An 11,148-nucleotide genomic window follows, 5' to 3' on the forward strand; every position below is an offset into this window, starting at 1 on the left:
CCCTCCATCAGTGCTCAGACTGTCTGCAATAGGCTGAGAGAGACTGGATTGAGGGCTTATAGGCCTGTTGTAAGGCAGGTCCTCACCAGCCATCACCGGCAACAATGTTGCCTATGGGCAAAACTCACTATTGCCACACCAGACAGGACTGGCAAAAAGTGCCCTTCACTGACGAGTCACAGTTTTGTCTCACCCAGGGTGATGGTCGGATTCGCGTTTATCATCGAAGGAATGAGCGTTACACCGAGGCCTGTGCTCTGGAGCAGGATCGATTTGGAGGTGGAGGGTCCATCATGGTCTGGTGCCGTGTGTCACAACATCAACGATGTGCGTTACAGGGAAGAGATCCTCCTCCCTCATGTGGCATCCTTCTTGCAGGCTCATCCTGACATGACCCTCCAGCATGACTATGCCACCAGCCATACTGCTCGTGTGTGATTTGCTGCAAGACAGGAATATCAGTGTTTTGCCATGGCCAGCGAAGAGCCCCCGACCTCAATCCCATTGAGCACGTCTGGGACCTGTTAGATCGGAGGGTGAGGGCTAGGGCCATTCCCCCCAGAAATGTCTGGGAACTTGCAAGTGCCTTGGTGGAAGAGTGGGGTAACATCTCACAGCAAGAACAATCAAATCTGGTGCAGTCCATGAGGAGGAGATGCACTGCAGTACTTAATGCAGCTGGTGGCCACACCAGATACTGACTTTTACTTTTGATTTTGACCTCCCCTTTGTTCAGGGACACATTAAATTTCTGTTAGTCACATGTTTGTGGAACTGTTCAGTTTATGTCTCAGTTGTTGAATCCTGTTATGTTCATACACATATTTACACATGTTAAGTTTGCTGAAAATAAATGCAATTGACAGTGAGTGGACGTTTCTTTTTTTTGCTGATTTTAGCCAGCTAATTTTGTCTAACTTACTGAAGTGTTGTTGTTAACACCTGGTTAGCATAACAGCTAAACTAAACTCAAAATCGATCAGACTTGACTTACCAGTGATGAAATGATTGTAGCAGACCCTATACTGACAGCTATCTGGGTTCAGGTTCTGATGAGCAAAAAGGTTTCTTCGTTTTTCTGACAGTTCTTGAGTCTCACCTCATTGGTATCACCAATGGTGTTTCATGATTGCAGGGAATCTATAAACATATGTTTTCCCATTGTCTTCACTGCCTTGTTAGAGCAGCCAAATACTCCACAGAAAAATGACAGCGGGGATGAATCAACTAGTTTTAGGCACTGTTGTCATGCAGTTTGGGATAGCCACTCGGATGTTTTTGTCTGAAGAATTACTGAGGTCGGCTTCCAACATGGCCACCAGGAGGCATCGTACATCAACTGCAAGCCCTCTATTGTTGCCAAAGGTTTGCTTCAGCTTTACCACTAGTGGCAAACATTTGCAATCTTCTGGCAACATTTTGTGGCACACTATTTAGATTTAAATTTGCCACAAACTTGGGAGTTTGCCGCAACAAATTCATTTTTTGTAAGGACTGTCTTTCTTTCATGCCAGTCCATGCCCATGGGAAAACCAAGACTCAACTGAAAAGGGCTTACCAAGAAACTTCCAAAATGAGTAATTTGAGGTTTGAACTAGTTGGAGCACTCAACAAAAAAAGGCAGACATTCATTTATTTAAACTCACTTTAATCCATTGTTCAGGATGAGTATAGGTGACTGAAGTTTCAACCACCTGTTGGCTCGGTCCTATCTGGTTCAGCAACCAGACAGTGGGAAGGAAAAAAAGGGGTACGAGGATCACAGGGAGTGTTAAGGTAAAGTAGCCTGAAGCTAGAAAAGTGAAATAAGCTCACAGAGCAGACCCCTGATATACTGTAATGTAGAAGTTTCAGTTGAACTTTCTTATTTCGTGACTTTTCCAGTTAACCATCAGGATGAGACACCACAATAGGTTCTGACAAATGGAATCGATGAGAGACTTTTTAAAGCTCTGTTTGCATGTCTCTGTATCCACAGGGAGTTCAGCCTGTGCTTCTGTACTTCTCAGTGGCTGACCAAAGTTATAATCCTTTCCTCCATGCAGTCCCTCTTGCTTTAAACTGTTCTTGAGGAGGTGATTAGCTTTAGTTCCACCTCCATAACCTGTCACTTCACATCCAGGGCCTGTGACACTGAGGAGGGGAGGGGGACTGATGTTTTTGCAGAGGGTTAAGGACAGGACAAAAGCCTGCAAATAAATTGAAAGGGGATAATGGCGGTTCCTCTGGAAAACATTACCTTTACTGGGCCAGAATTAGTAATGGATAAGCTTTCAGGTGACATAGTTCAGAGGTAATAGGCATTTTATGGGGTTGGACGAAGGCCACTAAACCAAATATTAGCAGACATCAGAAGTGCATTGCTAAAGGAAAACATTTTTTCACATGTATAAAAAATAAAAAGGAAATACTACATTTACATAAGTATTCAGACCCTTTACTTTGTTGATGCACCTTTGGCAGTGATTTACAGCCACGAGTCTTCTTGAGTATGACGCAATAAGCTTGGCACACCTGTATTTGGGGAGATGCTCCCATTCTTCTCTGCAGATCCTCTCAAGCTCTGTCAGGTTGATGGGGAGTGTCACTGCACAGCTATTTACAGGTCTCTCCAGAGATGTTTGATCAGGTTCAAGTCCGGGCTCGGGCTGGGCCACTCAATGACATTCAGAGACTTCTGGTTTGTCTTGGCTGTGTGCTTAGGGTCGTTATCCTGTTGGAAGGTGAACCTTCACCCCAGTCTGAGGTCCTGAGTACTCTGGGGCAGGTTTTCATCAAGGATCTTTCAGTACTTTGCTCCGTTCATCTTTCCCTAAATCCATTTTTTTAATGTTATTTTTTAAATTTTCACCTCTATTTATTAACCAGGTAGGCCAGTTGAGAACAAGTTCTCATTCACAACTGCAACCTGGCCAAGATAAAGCAAAGCAGTGCGACACAAACGACAACACAGAGTTACACATGGAATTAACAAGCATACAGTGTGTGCAAATGAGCTAAGATTAGGGAGGTAAGGCAATACATAGGCCAGAGTGGCAAAGCAATTACAATTTAGCAATTAAACACTGGAGTGATAGATGTGCAGAAGACGAACGTGCAAGTAGAGATACTGGGGTGCAAAGGAGCAAAAATAAATAAATAACAATATGGGAATTAAGTAGTTGGATGGGCTATGTACAGATGGGCTACGTACAGGTGGAATGATCTGTGAGCTGCTCTGACAGCTGATGCTTAAAGTTAGTGAGGGAGATATGAGTCTCCAGCTTCAGTGATTTTTGCAATTCGTTCCTGTCATTGGCAGCAGAGAACTGGAAGGAAAGGCAGCCAAAGGAGGAATAGGCTTTGGGGGTGACCAGTGAAATATGCCTACTGGAGCGTGTGCTACGGGTGGGTGCTGCTATGGTGACCAGTGAGCTGAGATAAGGCTTGACCTAGCAAAGACTTATACATGACCTGGAGCAAGTGGGTTTGGCAACGGATTTGAAGCGAGGGCCAGCCAAAGAGAGCATACAGGTCGCAGTGGTGGGTAGTATATGGGGCTTTGGTGACAAAACAGATGGCAATGTGATAGACTGCATCTAATTTGCTGAGTAAAGTATTGGAGGCTATTTTGTAAATTACCTCGCCGAAGTCAAGGATCGGTAGGATAGTCAGTTTTACAAGGGTATGTTTGGCAGCATGAGTGAAGGGGGCTTTGTTGTGAAATAGGAAGCCGACTCTAGATTTAATTTTGGATTGGAGATGCTTAATGTGAGTCTGGAAGGAGAGTTTACAGTCTAACCAGACACCTAGGAATTTGTAATTGTCCATATATTCTAAGTCAGAACCGTCCGTCCGCCCGCCCGCCCGCTTTGAGATATCAGCTGATGTAAGAAGGGCTTTATAAATACATTTGATTTGATTTGGTTTTACTTGCATTTAAGAGCAGTTGGAGGTCATGGAGGGAGAGTTGTATGGCATTGAAGCTCGTCTGGAGGTTAGTTAACACAGTGTCCAAAGAAGGGCCAGGAGTATACAGAATAGTGTCGTAGAGGTGGATCAGAGAATAACCAGCAGCAAGAGCGACATCATTGATGTATACAGAGAAAAGAGTCGGCCTGAGAAATGAACCCTGTGGCAGGTCCGGACAACAGGCCCTCCGTTTTGACACACTGAACTCTGTCTGAGAAGTAGTTGGTGAACCAGGCGAGGCAGTTATTTGAAAAACTGGTTGTTGAGTCTGCCGATAAGAATGTTGTGATTGACAGAGTAGAAAGCCTTGGCCAGGTCAATGAATACTGCTGCACAGTATTGTCTTTTATCGATGATGGTTATGATATCGTTTTGGACCTTGAGCATGGCTGAGGTGCACCCATGACCAGCTCGGAAACCAGATTGCATAGAGGAGAAGGTACAGTAGGATTCAAAATGGTTGGTGATCTGTTTGTTAACTTGGCTTTTGAAGACTTTAGAAAGGCAGGGTAGGATGGATATAGGTCAGTAACAGTTTGGGTCTAGGGTGTCTCCCAAATTTATTTATATAGCCCTTTGAAGAGGGGAAAGACCCCAAACAGCAAACAATGCAGGTGTAAAAGCAGCTTTCCAAAACCTCTTTGGGGATCTCAGACGATATGAAAGAGAGGTTGAACAGGCTAATAATAGGGAACAGTTGAAACTGGAAGCAGCAATCAGGTGGACTGGGGAGATAATTTTCCTGGGGCAGAAAGAGAGGGGAGAGAATACTCTCTTCTGGCTGTGGGGTAGCCAGGTGGAAACCAAATGTTCATAAATGACCAGCCAATAGAAAATGATTATTGAAATTCTCAATTATTGTGAATTTGTCGGTGGTGACAATGTTTCCTAGCCTCAGTGCAGTGGGCAGCTGGGAGGAGGTGCTCTTATTCTCCATGGACTTTACAGTGTCTCAGACCTTTTTGGAGTTTGTACTATCCTGACTAGTCTCCCAGTCCCTGCCGATGAAAAACATCCCCACATCATGATGATGCCACCACCATGATTCACCATAGGGATGGTGCCAGGTTTCATCCAGACGTGACACTTTACATTCAGGCCAAAAACACCAGTCTCAACGTCAACAGTGAAGAGGCGAATCTGGGATGCTAGCCTTCTAGGCAGAGTTCCTCTGTCCAGTGTCTGTAATATTTTTTCTAAATCTTTTTTTCTTTTTATTGGCCAGTCTGAGATATGTCATTTACGCCTCTTCACTGTTGACGTTGAGACTGGTGTTTTGCAGGTACTATTTAATGAAGCTGCCAGTTGAGGACTTGTGAAGCATTTGTTTCTCAAACTAGACACTCTAATGTACTTGTCCTCTTGCTCAGTGTTGCGCAGGGGCGCACTATTCTGGTTAGAGCCAGTTTGTGCTGTTCTGTGAAGGGAGTAGTACACAGCGTTGTACAAGATCTTCAGTTTCTTGGTAATTTCTCGCATGGTAATTTCTAGCCTTCATTTCTCAGAACCAGAATGGACTGACAAGTTTCAGAAGAAAGATCTTTGTTTCTAGCCATTTTGAGTCTGTACTCAACTAGTCTAAAGGCCAGTTTTATTGCTACTTTAATCAGAACAACAGTTTTCAGCTGTGCTAATATAATTGCAAAAGGGTTTTATGATGATCAATTAGCCATGGATTAGCATTCACAATGTGCCATTGGAACACAGGAGTAATGGTTGCTGATAATGGGCCTCTGTACGCCTACGTAGATATTCCATTAAAAAACAGCCATTTCCAGCTACAACAGTCATTTACAAGATTAACAATGTCTACACTGTATTTTTGAATAATTTTATGTTATTTTAATGGACAGAAAATGTGATTTTCTTTCAAAAACAAGTACATTTCTAAGTGACCCCAAACTTTTGAACGGTAGTGTATATAGTTAACTGAATCCTCTTTAGCTTTCTTAGTAATGAAACAAAAAAGATAACCAAATAATTCTAGACGCTACACTTCCATCTCCTTTTTGCTTCAGGAGGACAAGGTCAGAAAGAGCCATCCCAAACCTGAGCATGTAAGCTGTGATAGTGTTTGTATCCCTTCCTAGGAGTTCCTGGACATGAATAAGCCACAAATAATTTCACCCAAACTGCTACAGAGGCTAACCTAGTCCCATTGCTCCCCCACCTCGGACCTCAAATCAATACCCCAATGAAATATGAATGGCATGTTTACATTGCTCATGGGTCACAACGTTGCCAGCACTGTACTGTCCTGTAACACAGAGATGGTGGGTTAGTGTGTTGAGTGTAGGGGGCAGTATTTTGATGTTTGGATGAAAAACGTACCCAAATGAAACTGCCTATTTCTCAGGCCCAGAATCTAGAATATGCATATAATTGTCAGATTAGGATAGAAAACACTCTAAATTTTCAAAATTGTCAAAATATTGTCTGTGAGTATAACAGAACTGATATTGCAGGCAAAAACCTGAGGAAAATCCAATGAGGAAGTGCTGTATCTCCTGAAAGCTCTCTGTTCCATTGCCTGCCTTCGCTCCATTTAAAGGGATATCAACCAGATTCCTTTTCCTATGGCTTCCACATGTTGTGAACAGTCTTTAGACATAGTTTCAGGCTTTTATTTTGAAAAATGAGCGAGAAAGATCACATCGTGTCATTGTATGGCTGGGTGCCAGCAGCATTTTAAATGTGCAACAGCTTGGAGCAGACATTTACTCTCTCTCTCCTATTGAAGGAGGTACAGTCCGGATTAAATATTATCGATTATATATTGTAAAAAGAACCTGAGGATAGATTATAAAAAACGTTTGACATGTTTCTACAAACTTTACGGATACTATTTGGAATTTGTCTGCCTGGTCGTGACCGCTCGAGCCTGTGGATTTCTGAACATAACATGCCAACCAAATGGAGGCATTTTGGATATAAAAATAATCTTTATGGAACAAAAGGAACATTTATTGTGTAACTGGGAGTCTCATGAGTGCTAACATCCGAAGATCATCAAAGGTAAGCAATTCATTTTATTGCTTTTCTGATTTTCGTGACCAATCTACTAGGCTGCTAGCTGTTTGTAATGTTTTGTCTGCTGAGAGAGATGTCCTTACATAAATGCTTGGTATGCTTTTGCCGAAAAGTTTTTTTGAAATCTGACATGCCAGTTGGATTAACAACAAGGCAAACTGTGTTTTGCTATGTTGCACTTGTGATTCCATGAAAATTAAATATTTTTAGTATTTGATTTTGGCGCTCTGCAATTCAGCAGATGTTGACGAAAATGATCACGCTAACGGGATGGGTGCATCAAGAAGTTAACTGGGGGTGGTAGATATGTGATGATGTCTTACTAGCTACATGATCTGTTGAAATGATCAAGAGGTGGTGTGTTTTATGGTGACTAACTCCCCACATCAATCACATTAGATGTTAGTCAGCCCAACTGCTTCACTTTTCATAATAAGTTGGAACCATGTTTTTTAAATTCTTCTGATAAACCATGGCAATAGCAATGCTTGTGTTCATTAATTGTCTTTTATTTTACTTTTAGGAAAACGTCTGAAAAGCTGACCACACAACTCTAAAAAACCCAAGTTCCTTGAAATAGTTGAATGCTGATTTTTTTGTGCTTCTTTTGGTTTCACATTGATACACTGATTATGTTACTTGTCCTTCCGCAATTCCAATGCGGAAATTGTTTGCTAGTGGAGGATTACAGGAATGAGGAGGCTATGCTTAGCAAGCAAACCTTAATTCTGCACAAACTTATGGGGAAAACGCAAATCGGAACTTTCTCGTTCTCAACTCCTGTTAATGGATGCTGCTCGGGTCTGGTGGATGTTTCCTCGCCTTGTCATCTGTCCCTATCAGAATGGCCTGTACTACCTCGAACTTGCCTGCCAAAGAAGTCGTCTCCGTCTCCTCCATCTTGTAGTGAAGTAGATGGAGAACAAGCAAGAAGATTTTCCTTAAACCCTAAGTCTGCCGTGTCAATAACAATATTACATTCACTCCTCTTGCTCCGTGAAATAAACCTGCTAATATTTGCTTTGAGGAGGGTGCTCCTCTCCTTTCTCTTCTGAGTTGAGGTGAAGTCAATCAACGCTGGTCCCATGTCACAAGTCGTGGAAACCGAACGCAGCGGCCTGCTGCTAAGCTGACTGGAGCGACTGCGAGAGGTTTGGAGCAGATTGACATAAGGAATAGCGTCACTGCACTGGTGCCTGATCTACATACGCCTTCATTGCTGGGATTGCCTGTGTCTGCGACAGCGGTGCTGACTCCATCTACGCTGACACCAGCAGCGGCTTCATCGTCAAGTTCGGCTCCTTTCCCTCACTCTGGATCTGACAGGGCACTGCCTGCTGTGGGCGGTCTGGACCTATCGCAGGGAGAAGCGGGCGTACGCTATCTTGCTTCTCATGGGTGTTAAAAAAGTACTAAAAATAAACCCATGTTCATATGTGTAGTTTAAGAAACAAGGTTCATGAAATCAATAATTTGCTGATAACTGATTACATTAACATTCTGACAGTCTCAGAAACTCACTTAGATAATACCTTTGATGATACAGTGGTAGCAATACATGGTTATAACATCTACAGAAAATACAGAAATGCCAAAAGGTGGAGGTGTTACCGTTTATATTCAGAACCACATTCCTGTATAGCTTAGAGAGGATATCATGTTAAATATTGTTGAAGTGATATAGCTATAGGTTCATCTGCCCTACCCGAAGCCCATTCTGCTGGGAAGCTGCTACAGACCAAGAGTTAACAGTCAGCATCTGGAAAACTTGTGAAATGCTTGATAATGTATGGGATATCAACAGAGGTATATTTTCTGGGTGATTTAAAGGAGATATCCCCATTTTTCTTGGTGTATTCCAACAACAGTTGTGCAATTTGTCAAGTTTCCGTGCGAGCTGCAATAGTTCCAACCTTGTGAAATTGTTTTCTAATAGCCAATGTATGTAAGAAAGTATTTCACATAGCAAGATGTTAGATGTCCTGCTAACGTCATTCATTGTATGCGCTGGTTGCATTGGACAATGTTGATGGCAGTCCGACTAGCAATGTTTACCCCCTGGGGCCCTGAGTTTTTCCTTCTCTGTTAACCTAACCAGGAAAACTCTGGATCCTATAAGGTATGACAGTGCTTAATCAGATAAAAAAAAAGTTTTATAAGGGCTATGTTGGGACCAGTTTTTCCTAATTTTATTTATTTATTTAACCTTTTTTTATTTAACCTTTTTTTAAACTAGGCAAGTCAGTTAAGAACAAATTCTTATTTACAATGACGGCCTAGGAACAGTGGGTTAACTGCCTTGTTCAGGGGCAGAACGACAGATTTTTACCTAGTCAGCTCGGGGGATTCAATCTAGCAATGTTTCGGTTACTGGTCCAACGCTCTAACCACTAGGCTACCTGCCGCCCCAATCAGGTCACATGGTTTTAAAAATATCCTGAAAAATACTCCTGGCCCTGGGGGATGCTAAACCTAACTCTCTCTCCTCTGCTCTCATCCTTCTAGATCTATCGGCTGCCTTCGATACTGTGAACCATCAGATCCTCCTCTCCACCCTCTCCGAGTTGGGCATCTCCGGCGCGGCCCACGCTTGGATTGCGTCCTACCTGACAGGTCGCTCCTACCAGGTGGCGTGGCGAGAATCTGTCTCCTCACCACGCGCTCTCACCACTGGTGTCCCCCCAGGGCTCTGTTCTAGGCCCTCTCCTATTCTCGCTATACACCAAGTCACTTGGCTCTGTCATAACCTCACATGGTCTCTCCTATCATTGCTATGCAGACGACACACAATTAATCTTCTCCTTTCCCCCTTCTGATGACCAGGTGGCGAATCGCATCTCTGCATGTCTGGCAGACATATCAGTGTGGATGACGGATCACCACCTCAAGCTGAACCTCGGCAAGACGGAGCTGCTCTTCCTCCCGGGGAAGGACTGCCCGTTCCATGATCTCGCCATCACGGTTGACAACTCCATTGTGTCCTCCTCCCAGAGCGCTAAGAACCTTGGCGTGATCCTGGACAACACCCTGTCGTTCTCAACCAACATCAAGGCGGTGGCCCGTTCCTGTAGGTTCATGCTCTACAACATCCGCAGAGTACGACCCTGCCTCACACAGGAAGCGGCGCAGGTCCTAATCCAGGCACTTGTCATCTCCCGTCTGGATTACTGCAACTCGCTGTTGGCTGGGCTCCCTGCCTGTGCCATTAAACCCCTTCAACTCATCCAGAACGCCGCAGCCCGTCTGGTGTTCAACCTTCCCAAGTTCTCTCACGTCACCCCGCTCCTCCGTTCTCTCCACTGGCTTCCAGTTGAAGCTCGCATCCGCTACAAGACCATGGTGCTTGCCTACGGAGCTGTGAGGGGAACGGCACCTCAGTACCTCCAGGCTCTGATCAGGCCCTACACCCAAACAAGGGCACTGCGTTCATCCACCTCTGGCCTGCTCGCCTCCCTACCACTGAGGAAGTACAGCTCCCGCTCAGCCCAGTCAAAACTGTTCGCTGCTCTGGCCCCCCCAATGGTGGAACAAACTCCCTCATGACGCCAGGACAGCGGAGTCAATCACCACCTTCCGGAGACACCTGAAACCCCACCTCTTTAAGGAATACCTAGGGTAGGATAAGTATCCCTCTCACCCCCCCCTTTAAGATTTAGATGCACTATTGTAAAGTGACTGTTCTACTCGATGTCATAAGGTGATTTGTAAGTCGCTCTGGATAAGAGCGTCTGCTAAATGACTTAAATGTAAATGTAAATGTAAATGAAAACCCTGTCAAACTGCAGCAACCTGTTGCTTGTCCATACTAATTATATTTAGACTAGATTAAGAGGGGGATTTCCTCTACCCAGACACAGAGACAACTGATAGACAATAGAACTCACAGGGCTAAGCTTGCTTTATGCACCATGCACGCCTATGCAACTTTAGGCTTCAGGAAAAAATGTACTGTCATCACTATTATGTTGACTGATTAATTCCAGTTAATAATTTTGGATTGAAAACATATAGACAGCCTAGCCAGCCCAATTTTGAATATAAACCAAATTTGAACACATTCACATTTTATCCTGACACACAAATGAACTATAAATACACAACTTTATCAATTAGTTCACCCTGACCAAATGGGCCAGCAGGTATGCAGCTGTATGCAACTGCTCTTAT

Source organism: Oncorhynchus gorbuscha, linkage group LG09, assembly GCF_021184085.1.
Source record: "Oncorhynchus gorbuscha isolate QuinsamMale2020 ecotype Even-year linkage group LG09, OgorEven_v1.0, whole genome shotgun sequence".
Classification (NCBI taxonomy): Eukaryota; Metazoa; Chordata; class Actinopteri; order Salmoniformes; family Salmonidae; genus Oncorhynchus; species Oncorhynchus gorbuscha.